The following is an 11018-nucleotide window of genomic DNA, read 5'->3' on the forward strand; positions in this document are numbered from 1 at the left end:
TGATAAAACACATAATAGTTTTCAAGGTTCTAAAAACCCTCCTATGGGAAATGCAACAGAAAGACAAGTATCAATCTTCTAAATTTCTAAGGAAGTGAGGAAGGAAACTAGTAAATCAATACAAGGATAAAACTGCATAATAATTTTCAAGGTTCAAAGTGTCAATATACACAATGCAATGAATTGATCTCTAATGCTTCGTAACAATAAAAACCATATTGATGAGTCTAGCTAAATGAACGATGTGACAGTTTTATATTTTCACCCAAATTCTTCTCAGATAATTTGACGCAAGAATCTAATGACAACAAAAATGGTATTGACACAGCAGCATAAAAAATGGAATGAACATGTGTTGAGAAGAAAACATATATGAAAACAACTAACCTCCCTAATATCATCAATAGTGTGCGACCTCAGTGAACAACTTCTTTAATACATATCACAAAGTTCATTCTCTATTGTTCAAATCTGAAGGCAAAGACAATATTGCTTACAAGGTTTCCTTTGCCAAACTTCTTTCCACACATATAAAAAAGTGATAAATGCAATCAAAGTTATCATTTTTTTAAAATCCAAGTTATAAAAAATTGTAGGTCGTGCCTAGTTTATTTTTTTTATTGATAAATGTTAATTGTTAGTATGATTAATTTTTTTTATTAGATCATGCCTTGTGTATTCTATTTAAAATAAAAAAGTTATACGCTATTTTATTTTATTTTTCTCTACTTTTTGCTCTTGCAAATGAGTTGTGTATATGAAATATGACTTGTCATCTTTTTCGTATTCCTCGTCTACAACTTGGATTATGAGGATGTTTAGATAAAAAAAATTTCATAAGTACTTCTAGAAAAAAAATGAAAAAATAAAAAATTCTCCGTAATCTAAAATTTACTTAAACATAAGTTAAAAATAAGTTTTTTAGAAACTAATATGATTTTTTTTACAAATTGATTTATATGTAAGTTAATTTTAGTTTTGTTTTTCTCGTTCTTATAAGTGTCTCTGAGAAGTATATCCAAACATACCCTAAATCGATAACATTTTTATTCTAGGCCAATTTAGGAATTTCCAAAACAAATTATAGAGCTTAAAGGGCCAAATACGAGGTTTACGTAAAACCATTTACGTGTGGATTATTATTTGTAAAGTTTGTATTGTTGGTAGGTCGTGGCCCGCCACAAGGACTTCAACAAATATAAAAAAGGAAGGGAGCATTTGTTACCTAGTTGTTATTGTGCAGATTCTTCATGTCCAGAAGGTGTTCTTTTTTTTAATAGCATGGGAAAACCCCCAGAAAACAACTAAAACCTGCGCCAAAACACTGTAGACATTATATTAGCCATAACAATTGTATAGTGATAAATGCATAAAATGTAAAGCAATCAATGACACATAAACATATTCATAATATTGAATCACAAACATGAAGTAGGAATTCCTGCAAATCCAATCCATTTCCGTTGTTTTCAGCTATAGTTACCCCCACAACCTAAGAGACCATTTCATGAATTTAAACCCATGACTTACAAAAAAGGCCATAAGGCAGCAACTTTACTGTTGTGCCAAAATTATTTATATGTATATATGAACTCCAAGGTCTAATTATTTCATTTTACCACCAATCTGAACTAGTACTAGTAAACAATCCAGCAATGCCTTTAATGGATTAAATGAGCCCGATTCATAACTCAATTACAAAAAAAAAAAAAGAACAGATTTTAAAAGAATTTTAAATATGTATGTATAGTACCCTTCCTTGTCCTCCCCATGCAACAAGAACTTCATCCCAAGGTTGTGTATCTGTTTTTTTCCTCTTGTAGTTTCCTCTGGTCCATGCAACAAGAGCATCTCCAGGTTGTCTATCTATTTTTTTCCAAATAAAATATGGCCAAACAGTTAGTGGTGAATTAATTATTTTGTATTGTACCTCTTTAATTTCTTCCTCGGTGATTCTGCCATCTGCATCTTTATCAACCCTGCATTCCAAATCCAAATTAATATAAGTCATCTCAAGGGTGATATATACTTACTGAGAATCCAAATTAACCAAAACAATGAATTACATGTCAAAGAATGTTTTGAGCCTAGTATCAAAGCTCTGGTCAGAAATATGATCCCAGAATTCCTTCTACTGGATCTTGTTAATGGAACCCCCCTGAATACCTCTCTGCCTAGCAAGAGTATCAAAAAGCTTTTCTGCAAAAGCCTCAGACTCCTTGTTCAACCCTACAATCAAATCAAATCCAGTGATATGCAGACACAGAATTCAGAAACTAGTCTATATTTACATTCCTATCAATCATTTGAAGCAAGATGGGTGGGGTTTGGTACCTAAGCATTGGTCAAATAAAGCTAAGATAAAAAAGATATTATACAATATATATGAGGGGCAATTGGCTTCCTGCGCCATCACTTCTACCTACACCTCCCTAATTTTTAATGTCTCAATGTTACCCTTCTTCCTTTAGGTGGTGTGGGTTGTTTCTGTACAGTGTCTGCCACTAGGGGTGGGTAAGCGGGCCGACCCGCCCCGCGTAAGGTCCGCCAGCATAAGCTCGCATTGGCAGCGGACCGGGCCAATCCGCCCCCGCTTCTTACACGGACCAAATAAATTGGTCCGCCCCCGTCCCGCGGACCCCGCAGGTCAAATGGGCCGGTCCGCAGGTCTAGCTTTAAAAGAATTTCAATTTTAATAAAAATACAATATAATCAAATTAAGTTCAATACAAATGTAAATAAATTCTCAATAATTAGTCAATTACATCAATAAAATAAATAAATCATACAAAAACTCAATTCATCATGTTTATAACGTGCAGATCAAGAGTTTCGTGGTTCATTCCCTTATCCCATGATTTTATCATATAATAATAGACAAGTGAAGTGTGATGGGTGTAGTAAGTTTGTGAAAACAAAAGTATCTTTGCGACAGAATTGAGAAAAGAGGCATAGAATTTAAGAGTTCAACAACAATGAATCAACCCCAACAAAAATAGGATAAAAACAAATTCTAGAGAAAGAAGACTTTGCGTGGTGGTGCGGTGGTGGGCCGAGGCTGTGCTGCTATGGTGTGTCACGTGACTGCGTGAGTGTTAGTCGTGTTTTGTCTTCTTTGTAAGGGAAAGAGTCGTATGACATGCGAGTGTGCGTGACTACGTGGTGGAGAAAAAGTGTTCTTAGTATGCTACAATGATAACTACTAAATATGATATGAGCTATTTTTTATAAAAAAAATATATTGAAATATATTTTAAAATATTTATTTAACAATTATTTTTGGCTTAAATGATAAGAATTGATATTTTTATTATTTATGACTTGGAGATATGAAAATGATAGATTAAAAGAGAAAAAGATCGAAAAAATATCAAAAAGGAAGATTTTTTATCACTTATCTTTTTTATAATAAAAATATATTAAAATATCTTTAAAAATATTTATTTAACAATTATTTTTGACTTAAATGATAAGAATTGATATTTTTATTATTTATGACTTGCATATATGAAAAGGATAGATTAAAAGAGAAAAAGATCAAAAAAATATCAAAAAAGAAGATTTTTATTATTTATCACTTATCTTTATTTATATTAATCTTTTATTTTTCTTATCTTATCTTTTTTATCTTTATCATCTTTTAATTTAAATCTTTTATTTTTATCTAATATATATTTCTTTATCTATTATTTTAAAAGAAAAGAAGTAAAAAAGAGAAAATCAAATCTAATATAATTGGGTCAGGGTCACACAAATCAAAACCTAATACGGGCTGCGGGCAACCCGTGGACCCCGCGGGCCAAACCCGCATAGTCCACGGGTTAAGCGGGGCTGGCCCAAAAATATGACACAACCATGGACCGTTTAAAAATATTGGTCCGTAACCCGCGCGGACCGCGGGTCCCGCGGACCAGTCCATGGACTTGGGCCCGTTTACCCACCCCTATCTGCCACCTTATGTTCTGCATTGATGTGAGGATAGCAGAATTCGATAATCCACCATCTTTACTCATATTCAATGCCTCATTATTCATATCCATATCTAAGGATATATATGTTCATTGCTTCAGCAATCTTTTGACCAGATAGTTCTTCCTTCTCAAACTCATTTAGGACCATCTAACAACATATTCATCTAGAACCACAACCTAAGCTTAAAAAACTTCATACTTCAATTCCTAGTCCATATGGAAACTTAAAAGAAAAATCTTTTATGAAAAAATGTACCCTTTTATTTTAAGAATGAACTATCAATTTGATCATCGAAGTATTAACCTCTCCCCTACTTATTCCCTCAAGTAATGTAAATTAGAAGTCTCTCTATCATTTTTCCACATCTGAATCAGAAAACACAATTCATTAACAAACTTTTAATCTTTATTTTTAACCAATCAAAGTTGAGGCTGAGATTCTGAAATAGAACCTGATTCTTTGGTTTGATCTGCAGCTTCAGCTTGTTCAGACTAATCACATACCTTTGCTTCTTCACTTGCATGTTCATGCGAGGCCGTTGAAGAAAACCCAAATCTCGAAGTCAATGATGAATTCAGAAAATTGGTTTGAAGCGGAATCAACTAGAACATAACAAAACACACATAGACTTAACGAGAATTTCTATCTAAAACTAAATTTGCTCAACACAGAATGTAAGGGGAAAGTGGAGAAATTCTAAAATTGACAGAATAATTCTTAGAAAAAATCATAACAGGATAAACTAAACTCACAGATGGCATAAAAATGCCAAAACTGTATAGTTTTCAATAAACCCTAAAACCCTAGAAAACCCTCCGCTACTAAAAATACCCAAAAAATCAAATTTTGATCGCATTTTCGAAGTGCGGTTACCTTGTTGAGAGATGGGTGAAAGAAGGAATGGAAGTTATTGGACAGGGTGGTGGAGAAAGGTTGGGAATTTCGTGAAACAGAGAAAAGGGTGAAGCATCGAGAAAGGATGGCAAAGGAATGATGGGTCTACAAGTGTGAGGGTATGGTGGGTCGACCAGTGGAAGCTAGGTAATGGAGGATACACTCAGGGTATGGTCAGCGTGTAAAATTATACATATATTGATCTAAACATGCAAATCAATTAAATGGCATATTCAGATCAAACAACGGAAATTAAAAATATTACGAGCGTACCTTCAGCCATTGCAAATTGAACGGGAAGCGGCGCACACACGAACCTGAAAGACAGTTTTATTCTTCCAGACCCTTACTCACTCTGAATAGATGGTGTATTTTTTCTGAATAGAGAAGTGGGTTTGATGATACAAAACTGAGAGCACCTCATCCTATTTATAGAGTCTGTCCATCACAGAGCTCTCAACTTGTTATCAGAACGTGAGATAAGAAGTTATCAGTACGTGAGATAAAGGATGAGTACGTGATTTGTTACTGAAGGTGGTTGCAAATATATTGCAAAGATATGGGTTGAATGTGGATGGAAAATGGACTAGATTCAAAATAACTAAATGTTCCAAAATAATAAAATGTAGAAAGAACGTGCAACGTGAACGTAACGTGCACTTCCAACACAGCGCGCAAAGTGGGAGGGTATGAAGAAAAGAAGGCAGACGGACGCGGTGAGGATACGGCGCAGAGTAGTGAGCAGTCACAAATTAGAAGGAAAAGTCTATTATATATAGTTCAAAATTAAAGACGGGTTTTACACTAACCCCGTTGTTGTCTCTAGCATGCTTCAAAGACAGTGTCAACCAGACACGTCTTTGTTTCTTTTCACCTAATGATTGAAGACGGGTTACTATAGCACCGTCTTTGTATAACTAATTATATTTACAAAAATGTCATCGCCTTATTTTTAAAACGGCTTTTCTATGATCGTCGTAAAAAGTGTGACGTAAAAAAGATTCTTTTTAATAGTGTATATTGAGTATATTTTAAATTAAAAATTTTATAATTAATAATGAGTATTAAGAAATTCTAAATGTTAAAAAGAATATGAGATACAACAATCATCATAAGGGAATTGATCCATGTAAAACCATTGAGTTTTAGGTTAACACAATCTTCTTCCTTTATTTTAACTTGCTCAAACACTATAGACAAAGTTTAGAAGAATACGAGATATTGATCAAAATTAAGATAATCCGAAATATAATCTAAAACTATTTCAAAAATATGTTAGGTTCGATTGTAAAAACTTTTGCACTCATCAAATTTGCTTTTGGATTACAGTGTGGGATAAAAGGGATACAAGGTGGAGATGGAAGCTATGAACCGCATTTACCTTTCTTCTAGCAATGTTCCAGGAAATATATGGAAACAAATATGGACGGTCGAACACTTTACCTAAATGCAAGCACTTTTCTTGGAGAGCCTGCAATAAGGCCCTTTCAATGAAGAAAAACCTATTCATTAAAGGGTTAGGATGGACCCCTGGTGCCCAAGATGTGGGAATTATTTAGAAACAGTCACACACACACTACTCTCGTGTGAGAAGGTTAAAAGAATTTGGTTTGCCTCACCTCTATCCATTAGAAATTGAGGTGGAGGAGGAGTCCCAATTTGTTTCTTGGCTTAATAACTTCATGTAGTTCTCTGATGGTAATAATTTTGTCATTGTGTACGTTTGAGATCCTTTGTAATATTTGGAGTAGTAGGGACATGCAGATCTTACAAACACAAGCAAACAACAGTCCCACAACTTCTTGCCAGAGCTATCTCAATGCATTCAACCAACAACATCTCAGTCCAATGTGGAACCTTGGAAGCTGCCAATAGATAACACTTAAAAAACAAATTTTGACATCTCAGTTCAAGTTGGAAAGGGCACAGGGATGGGGGCCATCTTTTTTTTCTTTTGGGAACTGTCATGGGCAGGTACTAGTAGCAACTACTTTGTGAATCACCAATGTTTTGCTCCGAAAATTGCAAAAGTGATGGCTTTCAAATGGACTATTCGGCTAGCTCAAGAGCTCTCTCTCCAAAACATCATTTTTGAGACTGATTGCCAAGAATTCTCTCTAGCTTGGAAGGAAGGAAGTGTGGATAGATGTACGTACTTTGATGATATTCTTCAAGATTATAAGTATCTCTTGGGATATAGAAGCAATTCAACCCTTGTTTATACTAGAAGGACGAGATACATTGTTGCAAACCATCTAGGTAGGATTGCGTTTTCTTATGCGAATTTAGTCTATATTGAGGATTTTCCCTCATAAATTATCTCTTTTGTAGCCCATGAACAGAGGAGTGTTACCGCCTCTAGTTCCTTTTCTTAATTTATCATAGTCTTAACTTAAAAAAAAAGGGAATATGTTCATGTTTACAAACCATACTCGAAACTTCACAAGTTCAAGGTAATAAAAAAAAATCCACATGGCATAGCTGCATTGCACGTGCTTGAGAGCATAGGGCCAAGACTAAGCCATATAATAATAACAAAAGCATAAAATATAATCCTTACAAAATTTTAATACTTTTTGATGAGAATCATGAAACTGGTCAAATACAATTTATTTTTATTGTAATTTTGGCCCAAACTGTCTAGAAGGCCCATGTCTATTTTTATCTTTTTGTTCAGATACACTATAAGTATTTGTTTTTGTTTTCAATAAAGAAACTTTTGGCATTTTCATAAAATTGGGTGAGAGTTTCTCTCTGGGTTCCTTGTTGAACCAATTATCAGACTTATCAAGGTAATCCTTGTGGCGTCTACCCTGACTTATCTTCCTTCATTGGAAGTGGCGTCTATCCTGACTTATCTTCCTTCACCGGAAGTGGCGTCTACCCGGAAACTGGCCAAATACAGTCTAAAGGCCCAAGTGGAGAAGGACGAAGGCCCAAGTGGAGAAGGACAAAGCCCCCGAGTGGAGAAGGATGAAGGCCCAAGTGGATAAGGATGAAGGCCCAGAGGCAGAGACACTATCAAGACTATTAATTGTTGCTGAAGGCCCAAACTAATTTGAAGGCCCAAGCTAAATAAGTTTTTAGTTATAATTTATTTTTATTGTAATTTTGGCCCAAACTGTCTAGAAGGCCCATGTCTATTTTTATTTTTTTGTTCAGATACACTATAAGTATTTGTTTTTGTTTTCAATAAAGAAACTTTTGGCATTTTCATAAAATTGGGTGAGAGTTTCTCTCTGGGTTCCTTGTTGAACCAATTATCAGACTTATCAAGGTAATCCTTGTGGCGTCTACCCTGACTTATCTTCCTTCACTGGAAGTGGCGTCTATCCTGACTTATCTTCCTTCACCGGAAGTGGCGTCTACCCGGACTTATCTTCCTTCACTGGAAGTGGCGTCAACCAAAAACTCTACAGCCTGTATCAAGCGATCCGCCCCGTAAGATTCACATCATCTGGTATCAGAGCTTCGGCTCTTGCTACAGGTTCTATCCTATCCTATCCTATTATTTTTCTTTGTAATTTGTCCAGGTTCGTGTTTTGTCCTTGTTCTATTATTTGTTTTCTTGTTTGCGTCTTGTTGCGTTCTTGTTTGTGTCTTTGTTTCGTTCTTGTTCTTGTCACGTTTGTGTTCTTGTTGTTATTCTTGTTTCTAGTGTCTTTCAGACTTTGTGTCATAAAAAAAAAATTGTTTGGGTTCTGTTTCAAGTAAAAAAAATTAGTTGCAGAAATTTTGAAAAAAAAAGAAGAAAAGAAGAAAGAGAAAAAAGAGAAAGTGGGTGTTTGATCTTTGAACATGAAATTGAGGAAGTTAGAGGCTTTTTTTGGCAGAAAATCGTGTACCAAATCCCCTTATCTAGATTCTCATTTGAATTCTGAGCATTTTGATATAATGTGGGCCTCAAACGGACAACCGTAGCAAAAGTTATGAGCATTTGAAGTTTACTTGTCATATCTGTTATCTTATATGCTATCCTATCTATTATCTTATCTGTTATCCAAATTAAATCTAATTTGTTATCCAAATCTGATCTGTTATCCAAATCAAATCAAATCAAAATTTATCCAAATCAGGTTTGTTATCCAAATCAAATCAAGTCTAATCTGTTATCCAAATCAAATCCAATCTGCTATCCAAATCAAGTCTAATCTGTTATCCAAATCAAATCTAAATCCAAATCAAGTCTAATCTGTTAACCAAAATCAAATCTGATTTGTTATCCAAATTAAATCTGCTACACAGTCTGTGATAATTAAACTGTCTTTCTTGTTATATACCTTGTGTGTCTAATTTGATTCATCCAGGAACTTAAGAGGGAGTGAGTGGTAAAAGGCAAGAGTGAAAACATCACACAAAAGCCTATATTGAGAGCATCAAACACGAGTGAACTACCATCAAAGAGAGAAACACGTGAGTAGAGTGTGGTGAGGTCCTGAATTTTTTTTAATTTACTGCAAAATTCTTTGTTCCTTAATCATGGCAAGAGCTGGTGACAATGGTGGTGTATATCATCAATTGGACGAATCTCAACGCTTATTTCTGGATGCGTGGACTACACAAATGCAACGTTTGTTGAACCGTAACAAAGAAGAGCCCTACAGACGAATAACCGAATCTTCCTCATTTACTCTTAAACCTCTATCCCCTAGAGAAGTGTGTGATGACCAAATCAGAATGGGAGAAAAGAGAGAACAAGAGAAAGAAAATAGTGAGGCACCACAAAGGAATATGAAAAAGAAGAGTGATACACCCGAGGAAAAGAGTGATACACATAAGAGAGAGAGAGTGATACACATGAGAGAAAATTTAATTATTTTGCAGAGGCGAGTGAAGTGAGGAAAGTGTTACTTGCTCATGAACCACTCAATCTACAGTATTGCAAAGACAGTAAAATTTCTACTGAAAATTCTAATGAGTTTACTATTTCAATTTCTCCTAGTGTTCAACCATTATTGCAGGAATTTAAAAATGTCTTTCCTAAGGAGATTCCTCATGGACTACCACCTTCAAGAGGCATAGAACATCAAGTTGATCTCCTCCCCAGAGCTTCATTGCCTAACAGGCCAACTTACAAAAGCAATCCCCAAGAGACTCAACGTAAGGATGCACATGCCAAAGTTGAGTATGTGAAAAGATTGTATGACCAAGTGAAGGTGCAAATTACAAAGAAGAATGAAAACTATGCCAAGCAAGCCAACAAAAAAAAGAAGGAAGTGGTACTTGAACCCGATGATGATCCTGGACATTTGAGGACAAATGTTTTCCAAGAAGGAGGGAATGATGAGAATCATGAAACTGGCCAAATACAGTCTAAAGGCCCAAGTGGAGAAGGACGAAGGTCCAAGTGGAGAAGGACAAAGCCCCCGAGTGGAGAAGGATGAAGGCCCAAGTGGAGAAGAATGAAGGCCCAGAGTCAAAGACACTATCAAGACTATTAATTGTTGCTGAAGGCCTAAACTAATTTGAAGGCCCAAGTTAAATAAGTTTTTAGTTATAATTTATTTTTATTGTAATTTTGGTCCAAACTGTCTAGAAGGCCCATGTCTATTTTTATCTTTTTGTTCAGATACACTATAAGTATTTGTTTTTGTTTTCAATAAAGAAACTTTTGGCATTTTCATAAAATTGGGTGAGAGTTTCTCTCTGGGTTCCTTGTTGAACCAATTATCAGACTAGGTAATCCTTGTGGCGTCTACCCTGACTTATCTTCCTTCACTAGAAGTGGCGTCTATCCTGACTTATCTTCCTTCACCGGAAGTGGCGTCTACCCGGACTTATCTTCCTTCACTGGAAGTGGCGTCAACCAAAAACTCTACAGCCTGTATCAAGCGATCCGCCCCGTAAGGTTCAGGTCACTTTTTTATTCTAGTAAAATTAAAATATCATTTTTTATTTAAACATAACTTCAGATAAATCTAAACTTGATAATTTTTTATATTTATCATATATATAATCAATGATAATTTTTTATATTTATTATATATATAATTAATGGAAATATGATGTTTTTAACCTCGATTATTTCTATAATCAATATAAAATGTGACATTTTTTATATAGGTTAAACATACAATAGATATAAAAAAAATTAAGAATATCTGAAAAAAAAAATACATATAACAGATATAAAAAAAATTAAGAATATCTGA

The 11018-nt window shown here is 34.7% G+C and overlaps 1 long non-coding RNA gene across 1 annotated transcript; it reads right to left on the minus strand.

Moving 5' to 3' along the window:
* Positions 1-1137: 1137 nt before the first annotated feature.
* On the minus strand, positions 1138-2362 carry LOC106796382 (uncharacterized). The gene is made up of 3 exons (XR_001385374.2): positions 2067-2362; positions 1754-1979; positions 1138-1324 (listed from the first exon to the last, which is right to left on the minus strand). It is a non-coding gene; the product is annotated as an uncharacterized lncRNA (long non-coding RNA).
* Positions 2363-11018: the final 8656 nt, after the last annotated feature.

This window comes from Glycine max, chromosome 16 (genome assembly GCF_000004515.6).
Source record: "Glycine max cultivar Williams 82 chromosome 16, Glycine_max_v4.0, whole genome shotgun sequence".
Classification (NCBI taxonomy): domain Eukaryota; kingdom Viridiplantae; phylum Streptophyta; class Magnoliopsida; order Fabales; family Fabaceae; genus Glycine; species Glycine max.